The sequence below is a fragment of the Eleginops maclovinus genome, chromosome 12 (assembly GCF_036324505.1).
Source record: "Eleginops maclovinus isolate JMC-PN-2008 ecotype Puerto Natales chromosome 12, JC_Emac_rtc_rv5, whole genome shotgun sequence".
Taxonomy (NCBI): domain Eukaryota; kingdom Metazoa; phylum Chordata; class Actinopteri; order Perciformes; family Eleginopidae; genus Eleginops; species Eleginops maclovinus.
The window spans coordinates 21,127,970-21,148,294 of NC_086360.1; the positions used below are offsets into that span (position 1 = coordinate 21,127,970).

Here is a 20,325-nt window from a genome sequence, read left to right on the forward strand (position 1 = left end):
GAATAATTCTGGTTTCACTTTATTAAAAGCAAAATCATGAAACAATACACATTCCTGACACTTACTGAGCGGTTTTTCTTTTTTCATCTGAACGAGTAAATGAATGTGTGTAACCTTTAGATGGTGATGAAATGTGGGTGATACAACAGGATGATGAGTTGTTTTTAGGTAGCAACCGATAAGTAACGTACCATTCTGATATTTTACAACAAGTAATAAGAAAATAGGAGTTTTCAGAGTGAGGGACCTATAGGTGGGGTGATGGACTCCTGCGGCTTTGAATATCTTTACGTGAGCCAGCCTGACCACTGGTGTTGAGCCACGAGCAGTTTAAGAGCAAGGTTCAATGACGAAGGGAGTAGCCTATAGGGACTGTACGAGCTTTGGCTGAAACCAGAAAGTTTGCTCTTCTGGAAAACGTCCCAGCAACTTGATGGAAACGTCGCACTCAGTTCCAGCAGCTAAACCGTTGGATATTGATAATTGGAGGTAAGTTCAAATGTTTTTATATAGAACTTGCTTTCTGTATGGAGGTCCCACAGATGAAGTTGAAGTGATTCTACAATAGAATCCAAGTAGAGATGCTTGAATATCTGTCTTGTATTTTATATAATGTAGACATTTATATTATTCTCTAAACGCAATGTGCCCCTCCAAGCGCACGCTCGTCCCTGGTACCACTGTGCGCGTGCACGGACACCAAGAAGACAGCCTGAGAAATTGTAGCCCAAATGTCAGAGCTGCGTCACGGATTTCTTCCAACTGGGCAAGGGACTTTTAGGTTATTAGTTTTTGCACAGCCCGTTTCATTATATTGGTATGAGAATTAAAGTATCCCTTCTTCAGTATTTCCGCTGAATCTCCTCCATTGTGTGCCCTCCAGAGAGCTCTTTGTTCATGCATGCTGTACATGAGTATTCAAAGGCTTTCGCCAATTTACATCATTCACATTAATCAAAATATTAACTATTAAGACCTCAATGCTGCCGATATCATGTCACTGCAGGCAAGATCACATTAGCTGACAATTAGAGAAGGAGGTCTGAGATTTTAGGTAATACATTTCATCGCTATGACAGGATTTACGTCGATCCAAACGCACAAGCATGTAAAGCAAACACTGAGCGAGAAATATAAAATGCAAATATACCCACTGAATATGCATCAATATTAAAAATAATACGCACACCAGAGCCAACGGAGGAGAATGGAGGAGCGGATCCTCTCATTATGCATGGGCAGTTTTCCCTTGCAGGAGCCACGGTTCTCCTCTTCATTTCTGCCTTCTGTCCCGTTCACGTTACCGAAGAATCTTGGAAAAACAAACAAGGCTATGTTGGCTTTCAAATCGGCAATCAAACACCCAAGAACTGGCTGGGGGGGAATTACTCCGACTGCGGCCGGGCGTACTATGTAGTAAGCGGGATTTGCATATTTTGATGCGCTAATTGCCTTGATGTATTTAAATATGGCTGCACGTAGCTGATATGCTTGTCTACGTCATTGAACGTGCCCTCGCCGTTAAACTAAAACGTGAATCCGGTTGAATCTAATGGATACGCCTGCAATTAGCAAAAGAGGGAGGGGGTAATAAGAGACAGGGTGATTTGCGTTCCCAGTTTCTGTATTTTAAGTCACATGATGATTTATTGAAATATTTTTTAATGAGAAAAAAACATGTTTCTAATATCTGAAAAAAGAACCCGTGGAAAATAATAGAGCAGGTGTAGTCTGCTGCGTTTGCACCGATGACAGAGGGAAGTTATATCAAAAGTGGTCCAACTCGTTTTGCAGAAAAGTCGAGCATTAGTAATATATTCACAAAAACAGGAAAAAGTATGTCATCACCAAGAGAATTAGCTGAAGACACAGGCTACGGATAGGCTACTGACAAGTAGGTCACCTCATTCTAACTTTCTATGTGAAAGATGTTTCTTATCTTTCTTTTGCCTTCTCTCTCAAGGGCTGCGTGTGTGTCAATGTGCGTGTGTCCACTTTGGGAGGGGGCACGCGCCTGTGTGTGAGTCTTATAAGATTACTTCTTATTAGGCTCCTGGGAGCAAGGTTAAATTCACAAGTCCAGGGCCTGTACTGTACACACAGATTCAATCAAAACATTTTGGATGAAGTTTAAAGCGCTGTGTTTTTTCTTTTTTCTTTTTATTATAGACCTCATTCTAGACTTAGTTTGGGAATTGCATGTAGCAAATCATTTCCCCTCTGTCTGAAAACCGGTAAATGCGTTCCGTTTGTCAAAGCGTGTTAGCGAAGCGCCTGCAGCAAATTCATTACCACCCAACTGCGAGGCTCACTCCGTAACCTGGTCAGGGGAAGGGAGGGAGAGGTCCACGCCAAACCGCGAACAATGCTGCCTCAGTTCGTGCGTGCAACAAAAGAACCGAGGGAACTTGTTTGAATTTCAGAGCACGTCCTCTCCTCACACAGAAGGATGGACTTTACAGCCCCCCCCCCCCTCCCCCATCATCATCATCATCACCTCCTCCCTCCTCATCCCACCCCACCACCAACAGGGGGAAAAACTTGCACACACTCTGAGAGCTTAACTGTGCATGCACTTTTCTATTTGGCGCTTGTAGACGTTATGGGAAAGTTGTCTCTCTCCCTCATCTCGCTCCCTCTCCCCATCCCTCCCCCTCCTCCTCCTCTTCGTCTATCATGTGCTTGGGATATGCTCATGCTTTGCACAGAGCAGCCGAAGCACGTCTAATGCAGGCTACTGAGTGTTAGCGGCAATTTTAAAGTGATGCCCCCCCTCCCCTCCTCCCCCCACCAAATAATACGGCTGGGATACTTGAGGGGACAATATACCACATCACGGTACACACGGAACCAACTGAACACCGGTGTACTTCTCCTGCATGGGACGCTTTCTGGACGATTGCAGTGAATTGACTCACCTAGGAAGTAAGTACAACTTTCTGCCGGTTTTAATAGGCTGCGTAGAGGTAATTGTGTGTGCAAAGGTTTCCAATGAGCATAAAAGTTAAATTAAGTCTGTCGATTAGGAAAGGTATGTGTAGTTGTGGTATCAATAGTTGATCAGGAGTGTAGAGTCGAAGGGAGATTGCAGTTATTTGGAATTCATTGTGAAGTTTGTGACTGTGAATGATTCCTCACAGGTTGGGACCAGGGCACACTGATTAGACTTTTTGCGCATTTAAGCAGCAACTGTATACACTCCAACTGACCTCTAACTTCAGGTGTGTGAAATAAATGTATATCTGTATAGTTGTCTTTAATATGGTGGACTTTAAGGCCATTTCTCGTTCATTCATTAATTTCACTTTAGACTTCATTCGACATTATCCGTGGCAGAATGTGCAGTAGCCTATGTTCCTTTGGCTTTAAAAGAGAACATCTTTTTAAAAGTGGTATTGACTGAAATTATCATTATTATATGCCAGAAAGACACTGTCTGTGGCTTTAGTAGGTGGACTTGATAAAGTGTGAGTATTATGATTTCGGGTTCGAAGTGTGACTCATTTACGCGCAGAAACACTTCAGCAAACCACATACAAATTGCATAACAAGATTTTTTTTTACATATATTTGACATGCAACTTGAAATGTTGTGTGAAGACACAAGTAATAGCTTGTGCTCATGAGAAAAAGGTTCAGCAAAATCGCCACAAAAGATAAGTAACAACGCGTGTATTGTTTATCCATGAGTTATTGCGCAATAATGCCTCGTCTGTTCAAATAATATAGGTTATAATGTGAACAGAAAAATTCACTTCTGGTATTTTTTGGCATCACAGCAATGTTTTATTAACACTCACAGATATACAGCTTATTAAAATTTCAAGTGGATCAGCAGGTTGTACGTTTAAAAAATGGTATGATGTGATTAAATCATGGCCTCTGTGTGGGAGGCCTCTTCTGAAGCCTCCTTTACCCTAATGAGGTGAGCTTTAGAATGCTGATCTTAATGATATCAAGTTGGCCTTACAGTTTAATACTCATCAGATCCAGATCAGGAACACAAAATGATTGTGAATGTGTGAAAATTGGCACACAAAAAATTAAGAGATGAACAACGCATAGATATGAGGGTAGTACACATTACATGTTATACATGTTTGTATATGTGGCAGGTGGATAGTTTATTTAGAAAGGAATAACTGAAACATATATATATATATATATGCAATAGCTTTGGCTGGACATTTGAGAGACAAAGTGATGTTTATAGTAAGTAGTTCTTTATTGAAATGCACAGACTATGTGACTCATATTTTCTTATTAAAACACCTCAGCTTTGATCCTCCTCCCACCGACGAAACGAGAGTAAACTTGAAAGCCAGATTTAAAACTGTAGCAAGTGAATGGGGCACAAAAAAGATGATGATGCCATTGACAAATAAACCGTGTTAATTTGTCCCCACCTGATAGTTTACTTCTCATGTGACACGCACACACACACATGCACACATACACGCTCACACACGCACTTTCTCTCCCACACACACATTAATTAAGTCGATTACAGTCAGACACTAACTTTTTGCTGAACAGTAAGTGATATATGGATATCAATAATCAAAGCTGTGCACAATGTATCTTAAACTGACCTGCAGTTACATGTAATCCTGCGCATGGTGCATCGCATGTTTCACTAGTTATTCTTCACCCACTTCAAAATATCCTATATATTAACCAATTTCTGCGAAGCATTCATTTACTTCTTACACTGTGAAAAAGTGAACGGGTTGACACGCGTACACGGTAGAGCGCTTGGGCTTCATTTCGATGTGAAGCGACATCGCCAGCCTACCTGAACAGCATTGTAGTCTACCGTTCGGATGCGACGATGACAAAAACACAGGGTTTGTAAGGAATCGACGCGAAATCGAGAACGTGAGCGCAATTTAACCACAGTGATGACTGTTAAGACTATATGAGAAGGAGTGCAATGAGCGAGTAGCGTGTTATTGCGAAGAGAAAATGCAGCCTACATTGGATAGACAGAAGACGCTCAGGCAGCTCCAGGATGCAGTCTTCATAGAGTTGTTTCATTTTTATTGTTTATATAAATCTGATCGCAGCTTCCCTTTAAAGCAGTTGAATCGCTCTCATTCTGTGTAAAAAACATACGGTTGCCCTGCCATCCATTTCATCCCTGTGTGAGAGAAGGTGTGCAGACTGCTCGATGCAAGGCGGATTTATTCCAGCGCGCTCAATGTAATGGATGGATATTGTGCATGCATTGATAGGAGGGTGCATATTCGATTTTTTTTTCATGACATCATCGCGGTTACATTGTCGTGGTCCGAGGCCTTTGACCTCACCGGGGTTGGTCCATATTTTGGCCACCCCCAGCCCCCTATCGTGTGGGGATGGCCCTTATTCTCCCACTCTTTTCAGACCGACCGGCCGTGCAGCCTGCAGAACGGACCCTTTGGCTCAGAGTCATCGGCTTTATCTCTCCTTAAATACACGCTGGATGTTATCGGACAACTTGACACTCTTTGGCCAAAAAACAAGCTCCTGTCTTCATAATCCGAAACATTTGCGTCGTAATTCCCTGTGCCGTTATTGCACTTTTCACAGGAAACCGGATTTCCCCCTTCACTACCGTGTTTCTTCTCCGCCGGCCTCACAGGATATCTATTGCTACTGCCACAACGACTTAATAGAGGCGAAAGAGCCTTTTGTGGGATTGGAGCTATTTGCATTGCAAATTAGGGCCCCCTGTGCAAGGATGACTGCACCTTACCCGCGATTTTCAAGGCCTTCTTCAACTCAGTAATATTCGGTAATGTCAAGTGAATATGACATTAACACTGGGATTATATATCATTTTTCCAGAAGAATTGCTGCCTTTTTACACCGGGTGTATAACAGTTTGGGCTGTGCAGTATGGTCTTCAATTGCAAAAAGGGAATATAAGGAATATAATGCACAATGTCACTTGAAAAAGGGATACTGATGACTTTTACATAATATATTTGATTTTGGAGAGATGAAAACTCGGGGACCAGAAGAGGAAATGTACATGTGGATTATTGCTGAAGATTGGGAAGTAGGTTGTTATCTTTGGTTATCTAGCTGTATGAGTGTTCTGCTCGTCATAAAGCTAGATAACCGAAAGTAAAAACTACTTCCAAACTCATCGAAGACTTGTGGAGGACTCATGACATGTTATGGAAAAGAGATATTCATAGCTTTATTTTGATATTAGTTTTATTTATTTTGTCATTTTTTTGCCCTCAATGTACATATGCATTTATAAATGTTTACCATTAAGGGGTATTTTGTGTTGTTCACTTTGCTTATTTGTTGAATAACTTTTAGGTGGCATAATCTACACAATATTTTCGTAAGCACACACACACACACACACACACACACACACACACACACACACACACACACACACACACACACACACACACACACACACACACACACACACACACACACACACACACAAACAAACCCTTCTATGAACACAGGTAATATCTCGAAACTTATTCGGTTTGCAGTTTCATTTTATTCTTAGGTTAGTTCATGAGGATGAAAGAGTGACATTTAGAAGCCCACGTGCTCCATGCCTTTATTTCAGCATGATCGAGCCCGGCCATGAAACGGCGCTGGCATCCCAAACAATAATAATCAGGACGTATATACTGAGCTGACAAAAATTGAGAGAGAGGGAGAGAGAGGTGGGGGAGTTGGGGTAGGAGAAGGAGGGAGGTGGCAGAAGAGGGAGGAGAGGAGGGAGTGAGTGAGTGAGGGGATTGGGGAAATATGGGGGGGTCGGGCCTGCTTAATTGATTCCGTTAACCGCAGTGCAGGAGATGTGAACGACTGAACGATCCCATTCCCACGCTCGGTGGGGCAAGTGGCAATGCCATGCCCAGGCCCAATATGACAGACAGCGCCGTGAGGGACTGGAGGGGCTGGGAGGGGGGATGGGGGGCGACAGGGGTCATGAAAAGACGTCAAGTGCACCAGACTCATCTGCATCCCCAAAGAAAGAGGCGACGTTTCCCAGCCCCAGCCGACGCGGCGCTCCTAAACTTGGAGTAGTAACGGTCTTGAATGCGTAATGTCGCACCAATTGTACTGATAATGAGGACTTTGGGTCATTATCTTAAAACTATGCGGTTTTATGAATTTGAAAGAGGTGGGCTGCAAATCTGTAATCCTGCATGGCCCACTTCACTGCGCGGATCCAGGCGTTGCGGGCTGCGTTTCCTTCTACGAATTAGTAAAAGCACAGATAATGTTGCATAAATAAGTCTGGGGCATTTCAGTAGGTGACATTTAGGTGCATTGTTTGCAATCTTGACCCTAAACGGATGTTAGACCAAGGTTGCAGAGAGGACATTTGTTAGCAGTATCTATTTTTGGTAGGGGAAAAAAGTGCAAATTGGATCAGCATTGTTAAGGATAACCCCAACACACACTTTTAATGGCTTACATTTTATTAGACAATAGATATGATATGGCCGATCTCAGGTGTGCCTGTAAACATATCAGGCTCTTCTTGCAGCAAATTATTTAATTTGCACAATGTAAAGCACAAGAACGCTGTAATAAGTATTTCACACTTATAACTGATTTGCAATATTTTATTTTTAAATAAGTGATATAGTTCCCCCCCCCCCAACTTATACGTTATGCTGTTGCACTTGGCAACATACCTCATAAGCTTCTTGTGGTGCAAAACCACGTGTTTAATTTAATGACATGTCAAATACTTGTTTATCTTTGTAAAAATGTTAAAGTATTATGAAAATATTATAAAATATATGATTAAGTCATAGTTGAAGTTCACACTATGTTTAGAAATCTGTGACATAGGCTTTTCTCTTTTCTTTTCCATTTTTTTTTGCAACAGAGGATTATTCAAGTGCAGTATTAAACAGAGCCACAGTGGCTGAATTCCACACCTCCTTTGCTGAAAAGGTCTCTTGCCGACTTTCTCACACCATCAGACAAAACTAGTGTCTCTTGTTCCCAACCCCTATCAAAGAAGCCATACAATAACCGGTCGTTTACTCGAAAGAACATTTGAGAACACAGTTTGTGTTGAACAGTGCTGAAAAAAAACAAATCTTATTGTCCTTGGTTAAGTCGATTCAAATAGTTGTGTAGTTTTATGAAAGGGAACACTGTTTTCAAGTCTGTGGGTCAGACTAAATGTCAATCCAGAGGACGAAAAAACTCAGTATCTGTAACCTAGCCCCCAGCACACCCTTCACTACATTTTCTACAACAGAATTTCCATTGCAAATGTATTCTTAAAACAGTGCACCATTTCCAGTAGATTTGTAGATTTTAAGAGGTTTAAGTCAGTTTATGAACCATAAACTAAATCACTGACTTTATCATCCCTCCACAAAACTAACATGTAGGTCCATCCTTTAAAGCCTAATATAAAAAGGACCTTAATCCACAGAATAAATAGTGATTGCAATGCAATGCTGTGATGCACTGTACTGGGAGAGAGCAGCATCTCAAACAGCTGCAAATCACACATGCATGCATCTCCCTTCCCAGCCACTTTCAGTACTCATGAGATGCATGGAGGAGAGATGCATGGAGGAGAGATGCATGGAGGAGAGATGCATGGAGGAGAGATGCATGGAGGAGAGATGCAGTGTGGGTTGGCAGCAGTTAGCATGGTGCTTACTGTCTGTCTCTGGAGATTGAGTAAATCTTACTAATATGGGTAACACTACTGCTTTTTATGAACACTGACAATAATGAACTGCATTCTTTATCAGTGAGGTGGACTCTATATCTACATTTCAAATTCACCTGAAAGTGTAAAGCCTCAGTCGTTTTCCCGGTGTCTTTATAAATGAGGCTGAACTGTGTCTTCTAGTGTGAGGTGGACAAAAGTAGGCTATATATTATTATTTATAGACGTGTTCCTGCCATACAAGCATGTTGGTGAGTAAGAATGACCCTGCATTCACTTCATGGAGCCCCATTTCCATATAATAATATATATAGCCGTGTAATTTGACTATGCGTGTTGAAATGGGTAGGGACGGTTCCCTTTCCTTCTCCTCAGTAAATGGGGGCTATGTGCTTTGCTGTGCCCTCCTTCTACGCTGACAACTACAGTGCGTCGCAGATTGTTGTCACGTGATATGTTTAGTAACAAAACCATGGCGACCATGGAAGGTGTTTTCATATTCATTTGATGGGCAATCAGCATCTTTTATGCGACCGTGCCCAGGGTTTTTATTTGCGTCCACTGTTCCCCTGTGCTGTGTATGGCAGGTGCAGGTAGCAGGTTTATAATATGCATCGGCCCAGGGAAATTTCTGTTGCAGACAAAGGATGTGAATATAGTTGACATACGGGTAACATTCTTTAATATATGTGTTGCGTGGCTTTATTTTTAGTTACTCCCAGATTGTTTTGCAATAACAAATTGGTAAGATATATGGCTTATTTTCCAGTAGGAAAAGTTGTCACACTCAGAGGTACCATGAAATGTCATCTGCCATATTAGCCAGCTATACAGTCAAAACAGTTTTATCCAGAGAACAAACTCAGGGCTATATTCATGCTGCTGTGGCTTGTAGTGGGGTGCATCCTCCATGCGTATCTACATATGTGTGCATGGATGTATGTCTTGGTTTGCATGATGTGTATGGTTTCCTGTGCGTTTGTCTCAGTGATTAACTGACGGAGGCGTCTCGGCTAGCTAGTGAGGCCACTACATCATGTTGATGAAAGGGAACAATAGCTGTGTCTCAGTCAACAACGTCTGTCTGTCTGGCTTGGGCCTTGTCTCTGTGTGTGTGTGTGTGTGTGTGTGTGTGTGTGTGTGTGTGTGTGTGTGTGTGTGTGTGTGTGTGTGTGTGTGTGTGTGTGTGTGTGTGTCTGTCTGTGTCTCCTGGACATGAACTTGAACTTGAGACAGGCAGCCAGACACCATCTGTGCACCAGGGGTAATGAATTCGGTGCATTCATGGCTGTGGAGCAAGCTAGGCCACCGCCACCCATTGATGAGCAGATGACCCCTATAGTCTGAGTTAGCTCTTCATCACTAATAGAATTCAACAATACCAGCTGGTAGTAGGGGAGTTTATTTTGGCTGTTTGCCTAAAGAGCAATAAGAGTCGTGGTGGTGCTAACATGCATGTGTGCAGTATGCCATGTTTGCCTGTGTCTCTATGCTTGTCAGTGTTTGAGCCTGTTTCCCATCCTGTTTGTCTTTATCTCTCTCTATATAGCTCATGCAAATTAATTGACATACACCCTTTCCCATCTCATATATGGTCCCTTTCCCTATTAAAGCACTGGCCTGCTTTTTTAACGACTCAGCTATGCTGAATTTATTGCCTTGATAATTGAAAGGGCCGGCTCAGTATTCCCTCTGATGAAGGGTAGTAAGTGAATGAGGCATAAACCTTAAACAAGCCAGGCACAATGTGAATTCCTACAGGCACCTCCTCCTCCTCTTCCTCTTCCTCCAGCTCAAGCTTCTGCCACAATCACAAGTGCACGCACACTCACGCATGCGCACACACAATAAGGCTTTTCCCTCTGGTTGGTGTCGCCACGGCAACGGTAGGTGAGATCACCGTGCGCATGGCAGCATCAGCCCCTGCCAGTGCAGGACAGAGTCCCGGTTTCTGTGTGTGTGTGTGTGTGTGTGTGTGTGTGAGCATGTGCGTGTGAGCATGTGTGTGTAGAGTGCCGTATGCAAAAAAACACTAGTGCCTCTTTAAATGGTTAAATTTACACATTTTAGTTTCAGATGTGTTTCCTGTCAGGTAAAGTTACATCCACTGGTTGGTTGATTTAGTCAAAGTTTCTCTAATTGAAGTCATAATGTGGTTGTTTAATGAGTTCTGTGAATCTGAGGCTATGATTTTTATACAAGGCATACAGATTCCGAGTTTGTAATGGCCTTTTACACACACACATACTGATACACACAAACCCTCGAAGGTGTCATCGCCTACATTAATGGTGTCAATGACGATTAAAAGGGATCTGATCGACCTACGCCATAACAGAGCAGTCAGCCATAATTTGCCAATAATCCACTGAGGAATGTCATGGTTGGGCCCTTTTTAATGACATCATGCATGGCCACTTGAGCGTCTTGTGGGGAGCAGCGGGCATGCTGTGCTCTGCCACGCTGTATGGCCCTCCCCATCATCTAACTGCATGGATATGCACGGCCAACATGCTAGATTGTCAAAGATCTATTCCATACATAACATTATGTGATCGTCTTTGAAAGGGTTGTGTTGCGTTGTCTGTATGGGCTTGTTGTTGCCTGGAATGATGAGATTATTCAGCTCTTTTGGTATTAAAATGATCTCTTTGGTAGTTAATATGTAGAATAATATGCAACTGATAGGTACGGAGCTCTAAAATGTCAGCTGAGAATTACAATTCCCAGAAAATGTGTGTTCAATGTAACACTACTTACATGACTGAGATACATTCGGCTGACCTTGTGATTATGTTTCTTTCATTTTTTCGAAAAGCTGACAGTTGCAAACAAAGTGAGGCAAAAATAATCTCGTCCTAAAATTGAAATTACTAATATCTTGATCTATTAATGACCAAACCGGCTTTATCAATATAAAATCTCCATCAGTATGCTTGCGAATCTGCCACAGCACTTGCCTACATTCCCCAATCACTGCAAAATAGCTCAATCAAGAGGCAAGGAAAAAAGAGAAAAAGGATATTGTTCTCGATATGAGTCTTGAATATAAAGATCACACAATGATTATGTTGTCTTTAGTACATTTCTTTAATTAAATGTTGTACTGTGTGGGCTGATATTTGTATCCACAGTGCCTCAACATTTAAAACGTACAGTATACTCTTTTAATTTTAACAGACAATATAACGTAAGTTGTAAGAGGAGGACACATAATATGCTAGGCAACATTTCTCTTTCTGTACGAGTATTTCCAACCATAGTAATGCTATACTTTCAGCTCTGTGGCAGCATTATTTGATGTTAATACTGTAGCAGCAGTAGTGCACAATAAGGCTGTGTGCATAAATGCTATTTTTACACTCCAGGTCTAAAGCTGGCTGTCAGCCTGTATTCTAAGATATTTGTGCTCCGCTGGCTCTTGATTATGCAAATACTATGCACTATAAATAAATTAGTATAATTGCATCTGAAATATGCTTTGAATCTTTCTCAAAGATGAAAGGGTGTAAATAATATATTTCGTGTCATTGCATTATTCATCCTCTATTAATTACAAACATCGGGGCCCTCTCACCATGCTATATGCTATTCTCTATCTTTAAGTCTTCTACACATTGTTTTGTTTATGTCGAATACAGCGTATACATTGACGATCCATCAGTATCAAGTCATTTGTCTCTAAATTGTAAGGTTAATTGTCTCACTGTATTTACCTTCAACGTCCCATTAGTAAACACTATTAGTGTTATGCAGTTTCCAAACCTTAATGATCTTTTATTGTTGAAATGGTAATTAATGTTTGAACGAGCTCTGACTCTGTAAAAAGACAACGTACCTGTATTAATTCTCTGAATTGTTTTTTTTTTCATGTCATGCATAAGCACATCTGTATTATCATTTCATAGAAGAGGAGTGGCGTTGGAAAATATTAAATAAGCATAAATACTGTAGCCGTGCCGCCACTACAATTAAAATATGGCCGTCTATGCGCTCTTTGTAGAGCATATGATATTGAGGCCTGGATGCAATTTGAATACGGGGAACCATTTGAAAAATATACGCTGTTCGGCAATTAAATTATATGGGCTCTTGGACTAGGGAGCCTGTTCCACTGCATATAGAATAGTGAGCAGTAGTTGCTACGCTCGCATTAGCATCTGGCCCTTTTATGTAAATTTGATGAGAAAGGACTCATGCATATACGCCAGGGCTGGGGTGTACTCGCCTAATATCCTTATTAGAGAGGGATGAATTAAATATTTATCGGGGGGCTAAGGGTTAGGAAGGGGGGCCTGTCGTGTGTTGTCGCGAGGACCCGAGGTGGAAGAAGGGGGAAAGGGAGGAGGAGGTTGGCTTTCTCTATGAGTGTCTCTCTGCCTCAAGGTGCCACCATCTTAAGGCGTTTGGCAGTAGTGAGAGTGTGAGGAGGGTAGACCTAAAATGTCCGCTGGCATAGACACGTGCACGCATACACATTAACGCATACAATTTCTGTGTGGTATGAAACGCGGGGCACTGAAAGTGGATTATTCATTTACTGTCATCGGCCTCTCTGCATGCTGAACGTTTCATTTGCATGTATTAATTCCCTCGATAACTGTCACCTACAAGATCGGCCTGTGTTTAGCTTTCTGTCGCATGCCGTTAATTCGGTAGAAGCGCTAATACTTGCACCATTATCAAAACTAGGATTTGGTAATATTTTATAATTTGAATTATGAACTTCTGTTTAATTGGAGTGCAAGAAACAATTTACAGATTGGATTTAATTGAGTTGAGTTTGACTAAACATTATAATGCGACACAAAAATCATTTATGTTTGAAATATTTCAACTGAGATGCACTTGTGTGGTAATTTAGAGTGATATGATGTTCATTAAATATATTGATTGCCGTCATCTTGAACGAGTGCCTGCCATCTTGAGGTGCCACACATCCTAGAAATAAAAGTCAGTATATTGTATTTATGACGAATGTATTAGTGTACTAACTTCAACCTCAAGGATAAAGGTGCAACATTTCGCCTTTTGGGAACAGTTAAAGATAAGACATTGCTCTTTTTGTGAGAGTATTTCTCGAAACTGTAACACCAAAACTGACAGTAGAATTGCTTTAGAGCGAAGAAAAGAAGTCTGTGACAATATTGCCAATTTATGTAAATCAGCGCTATACTGTTCCCACTATCATTTTCTGTCGCCTTCTCTCTTACTCACTATCATTGTCACATACACACACTGTAGCTGACCTCTCCTATCTGTTAATTATCATAAATTTGCTTAGTGAGGCAGCATACACACACAAACACACACACACACACACACACACACACACACACACACACACACACACACACACACACACACACACACACACACACACACACACACACACACACACACACACACACACACACACACACACACACACACGGGTACAGCTCACAGACACACAATGTTCAGTGAGATACAGACACAGCATTAGCATTCTCTTTCATCCTGAAGTGTTCCTGAGGCATAGCATGAGGAAGAATGTGCAGGAAATTATTCAAGATGAATTATACCACACATCATCCTTATTTTTTGGGGCATACACAAACAAACTCACACACACTCACACACACACACACACACACACTCACACACACACACACACACACACACACACACACACACACACACACACACACACACACACACACACACACACACACACACACACACACACACACACACACACACACACACACACACACACACACAGCTAAAAAGAAAGTGTGTTATCGGAGGTGTTACGTTGCAGCTTGGTTAAAATTGGTTGGTGAAGTTGATGTGGATGAATATACACATATTGTGTGTGTATTCATCTGGAAGTTCTCATGTTAATACACTATACGTGAGTATGCAGATATTATATGAGGTGTGTGAACTTGTCATAGTCAGCCTGTGGTCCTTTTTTACGCAATATAAGGTATACAAAATCAGCTGTTTCCCTGTTTTTTCTGATGAGTGGTATGCCCCGGCGTGCTGCCAAAGAAGTGGGAATAATTAAGCGGCTGCATGTTTCAGCCTGGCGTTGGCTAATGGATTGTTACCGGGAGGAAATGAGACAGGCATCATGGGGGAGCCGGGTGGCAAAGAAGACCTCGACTTTGGATAATGAAACACTGAAAGCCACCGGGGTGGAGACTAGGAACACCTCTCGTAAAGGAAATGTTTTTGTTTTATGAAGACTTCTTTTTGTCATATGGTAAGGTGCAATTGGCGAGGAGTCGCACAGTGTGAGAAAGGCACAGTTGGTTCTGCATCACTTAAGTCAAGATATGTAGTTTTTCCTATTTTCAATTACTTACACTGTGTTTCAAATCAGTGCAGCTCACTTAAACATCATTTTTATTTTTACACTCTATAAACAGAAAGGCTTTTGGGCCTACGGTCTTTATGTTCCTTTTTATGTTGTCTCATTTTACCTGGGTGTGATTGTGTGTATACCTATGCAATTTGCATCAGAGGTAGCATCCTCTGCATCACCACACTGCTGCTTTAGAGAAAGCAGGTGGACGATTCTTTGTCGTCACCCATCCACCCCCAACTCATCCTACACACACACACACACACACACACACACGCACACACGCACACACACACACGCACACACACGTAGGCTAGGAGCAGAGTAGTGTTGGAGAGAGGGGGGAGCAGAGCGAAGGAGGGAGATAGAGGAGCAGGAGGGAGATGGGATGAGACAAGCCACACAAGCCGCAAAGGGAACGGGGTGAAGGTGGAGGGGGGATGCTGTATAGTTACCCTAAACCATGCCGTAGGGCTAAAAAGACACACAGACACACATTCACTGGTTTGCAAAACAACCGCATAACACACTCAGAACAGTGTAGAACATTGCAATGGGGGGTATACGAATATGCCCTGGGTAAAGATACCCTAGCTGTTTTTTTATTATTACTGAATTAATAATTGAATTTAAAGATAATTGTTGTCAGAGGTTCATGTGTCTTTATTTTTTTATCTGTATCCTTGATTTGAATGTATATTGAGAGTTTGTATTTTAATATAAAATAAAAATAAAATTGAAAACTCAATCAAAAGAATCTTGTGTGGTTCTTTTATTGTTTATTGCCAAGCAGCATTGTCATGACATCGTGTGTGCCTGTGCAAGTGTTTGAAAATAATGTGTGTGTGAGTGTGTGTGAGTGTGTGTGCACTTTGAAACGGAGCTCTAATAAAATGTGGCATCTGTCAGTTTGATATTGACATGCCAGAAGAGCCTCACAATCACCGGGGAACATAACCCGAATGAAATCCAGAAAACAAAAACTACGTTGTCAGAACCAGCACATGGAAATGAAATTCACTTATGAAATATCTAATGTCAAAGGTGTATTTTTTTACATTGTTGTCCAACTACAGTATTTTCATATGAGACCAGTTTTTAAATTGGTTTTCATTCATCATTTAAAGACCTATTCAAGTTCATCGGCATGTTGCTGTGTGAGGTCAAGAATTTGGCCTAAAAACTAACCAAAGACTGTTGAAATCCATCATGTTTACCTTTGACCTCAAACTGGGCTTGTCCTTTAGCCCTGACATTTGACTTGTAACCTTCTCACTCCAGTTAGAGGAAGCAGAGGTCAAGGGTGGTTGGGTTCAACAACATGGCTGCTGACACAGAGTTAGCATACACCTGCATTTGACTGGATAGATTCACAACTTCTAAAAGGATCAAAGTGTTATTATGACATATTTAAGTAAAATGTTCACGAAAGAACAGCTTTAGACCTCTAGGTTAACATTTACACAATTTTTGATATTAATAAAGTCTGAAAAGGTGTATACTTCCAATGACCTTCAAATGATCTGCAAACCAGCAGTTCATTTTCCATAAAGATATAAATGTTAACTTACTTCTTAGGCAAAGTGTAAAGGTTGAGGAGCCATTTGCACAAAGTTATTGACAATTTGATTTCCTGCAACTCAACTTAGCGATGGTAAATGCTACCTCTGTTTCCTTCCTCAACCATATAACTGTGTGTTTGCTTCTTCCTCCTTTATTTTCGGTGGAAACACGTTGATTGTCATTTACTCAAAAAGAGTAACTCGACATGTAAAGGTTGACTCTTGATAGATGTATTAACTCCCTGCCTTTTTGTATCTTTCTTTGCTTTAGTGATGGAGAAAGGGAGCTGTGGAGAACTACGGGCAGCAGGAAGTAGAGGACCCCCATGAGGTGAGCTTTGGTTTATAAACAAAAATGCATAAATGTGTGTGTGTGTGTGTGTGTGTGTGTGTGTGTGTGTGTGTGTGTGTGTGTGTGTGTGTGTGTGCGTTTGTGGGGGAGGGGGGATTATTGTGACCACTTGTAATTCGGGAACAAAATACATATAAAAATAGTCTTTACATTTCTGATTAAATGCAGTAGTAATGCAGAGTATCATAATTACCATTATTTTTCGTAATTTACAAAGCACGCCGTTATGTTGAAAATAAATCAATAAAGACAATGGTCATTTTTTTTTTACCAAACACATGAATCTGATAGAAAAATATTTTTCTTGGCGGAGTTTTATTTTTATGCCTATCTTTGCTGATGTGTGAGTCTGTGTCCATGTGTGTCTGTTTGCCTGCAGCAAAGTTGGCTCATGTGTGTGTTGGATAAAGGCATAGATGTTAGTAGTGGTCCAGAGGACACAGTAAACAGAATGGCAGTGGTTTGAAGGGAGCTCAGGCGATGTGCGCAATATCAAATCCCATGACCCACTCTTTGCCCTGTGGTCCATACCAAAGACAAAAGCCCAGGGGAAACAGAGGTTACTGTTCACTGTTTTTCATCCCCAACACAATACAATACAACAAAACCCAACACAACACCAACATTAGCTACAACAAGGAAGTGATTTCAAAATGTTTCTGTGGCCATTGAAACCCATGCGGAAACAGTAATTGCGCTCAGCCTTAGCATTGTTGGCATTGCGTGCAGGACATCTCGCTCTATCAGTTAGACCCACAGCCGTTATAACATGTGACATTTTATGTTTTTGAAACGAGAGAAGCATTTTAATGAGCTCAGCTGTGTTCATGACATGGACATATTTATCACATTAGTTGGCTGCAGCAACCAATCACTATATGTGCTGTCTTTATTTCAACTTGGACCACATTTTTCTGACAACCAGGTGACCTGTAAAGCGGCTGAGTTGGTGCAAAGTGTTGAGATAAAAGGTGTGTGCACTGTGCACAACCAGCTGAAATGTTTGACAACTGCTACACTGTCAGCAAAAAAATATACAACAACACTATACTATGCCTATAGCATACCCATGTCGCCGATAAGACAATAGCACACAGGGGCATCTTTGGTAGGAAAAATTAAGCCAAATCAAAACACCCCATTGATTCTACAAGTTCTGTTTTGAGAGCTGAAAAGTTTATTTCTTAGTGATGCTAGAAAAAGAAAAGATAAGAGGCTAAAGAGAAGAGGTGGTATGTCAGCGCCCGAGGGCCTCAGTATACTCATCCTAATTACTCCCAATACTGTCTCACACACATTTGGTGGACTACTCAGAAGGACCAATTAGAAGGGCAGGGCAAGTCACTAGGTAGAAAAAGGTAGTGCTCAAGTCTGTAGCCATCTATACTGCAGAGAGATGGAGCCTTATATCAAATTCTGCAGTACCTTTAAATAAAATTACCTTTTTGTATAAAATTAATGGTTTTGCCACCATAGAATATGTTACAGCTTACCATTGGTATCTTTCTGTATGTACTATACATAATTTCTTTCCAGCATGACTTCAGTGGGCAGAGTGTAGCCAGGATAATTTCAATAGGTGTTTACAGGGCTGAAGTGAAACCCATTAGCCCTCTGTGAAAGAGGATGTTGTTACCTGAGACTTCAGACATGTGTCATTGTGTAAAGAGGTAGGTCAACAGCTTTTAATTTTTTCAACACTTGGCTGAATAGCATTACAAGCTGACTTTTGAGTTTATTTTAATTGGGTTTCACTAGATAATTGAATAACTGAACACAGACCATCTGTGGAGAACCTTTGCAAACATTGTCTATACATACAAAACTATCATCTTACATATACATCACTCTTTCTGCTAAAAGCATAGCTAAAAGTGTGTCAGGGTCATTAGACCCCTATATCTGACTTTATTATTTAGCTTGAGAGGTAGGCTTTTATATGAGTCAGCCATTACCTGTGTGCAGAATAAAGCAAGGTCATGGGCTTGAAGCTGAAACAGGAAACCACAGCACCTATTGCTATTGTGCAGTAGTGGTGAGACAACATCAAGAAATGCTACTGGTGAAGTAAGAACATGGACTTTTTATCATCAAATTCTTTATCTCTCTTACTCCCTCTCATATGTGTATGGTCTTATGTATTATTTTAAGCTCAGACTATAAAAAAAGCATATAACATATGCTTAATATTTAGAAAAGCCCCCATAAAAAATACAGTATGTTGACTATACATTATGGTTTGTTTATATTGCACTGCCTCATTTCCTATTCTATACTCATAATCATTTATCAACCATGCATATTTGGAGTACAGCTGCTTACTATTATGGTGCCAGCGGGGGTAAGTATTTAAAATGTGGCGCTCGTATTCCTGGATATAAACCCTCCAGTCTAGTAGGCCGGCTTGCGCATCATCAGTGCAAGCCCACAGCGATTAATGAAGTCGTCTGCATGTGTCTGCATGATTAAGGAGTGTTAAAGCGCCAGCATGTGTGTGTGAGTGTGAGTGTGTGCATGTTTTCTCGGATAATACAAGAGAGAACAAAAGACACCAGAATAGTCAGGCTTGTGGTAGGTCCATTCACAAACATACACATTTTTGCACAGTAAAGATAATATAGTAAATGCAAATGTGGAATTATTTATGACGAGGTAAGCCAACAATTATAAATTATGACTAAAGGTGGGAGGCAACAGACGGAGTACAACATTTATGAAAATATTGTAAAATAGGTGAAAGGCTTTTTTTCAACGATATAGTTTCAATCTATAATTTTCCTTTTTCCTATTTGTCAAGTAATTCCATATTTCATGCTTGGATGCCAGCTCTACCCCGTGCCATATATTGCAGATGCTCATGCCTCTTAGCGATAGCACACTATGTCATTTCCATGGTTGTTCAAAAATTCCACAAAACTAGGACATACTCATTTTTCTCCTCCTCATTCTGATGCACCACATTATTATTGGTGTACCATGGGATGAGTCTGGTATTTGTGGAAACCTTTTCTTATCAATTTAAAATTAAACCAGATAAAACTACAGGTTTTTGTTTCATTTAATATGCAAATAGCTTCCATAGGGCTGTGTAATAATGATGCGTAGGGATGTTTTTTTTCTGCATCATGATACAGTCAGAACAAAGGATATGCTCATTGTAAAATCATGCAAATGAATGCAAATCGCTGGCAGCAAGGAATAGCGAGGTGGCAGGAGGGGAGATTGTATAAGCAGAGGGATGCCAAGGACTTTGTATACACTTCCCGGACAATCTAAGTTATGGCAGATAACTAAAAATATGTGTTTGAATCTGATTCTCATTTTTTTTCCTGCCCAGTAAAACAAGACTACGTTATTTCCCCTGCATACAAGTACTGAATACATC

General features: G+C 41.0%; 1 long non-coding RNA gene across 1 annotated transcript in view; it reads left to right on the plus strand.

Annotated features, from left to right (window-relative positions):
• Window positions 1-2,570: 2,570 nt before the first annotated feature.
• LOC134874229 (uncharacterized) overlaps window positions 2,571-20,325 on the plus strand; it is a 35,047-nt gene continuing 17,292 nt past the window's right edge. Inside the window, exons 1-2 of the long non-coding RNA XR_010167036.1 lie at window positions 2,571-2,925; window positions 16,860-16,919. This is a non-coding gene — a long non-coding RNA (uncharacterized LOC134874229). The remainder of the gene's footprint in view (window positions 2,926-16,859; window positions 16,920-20,325) is intronic.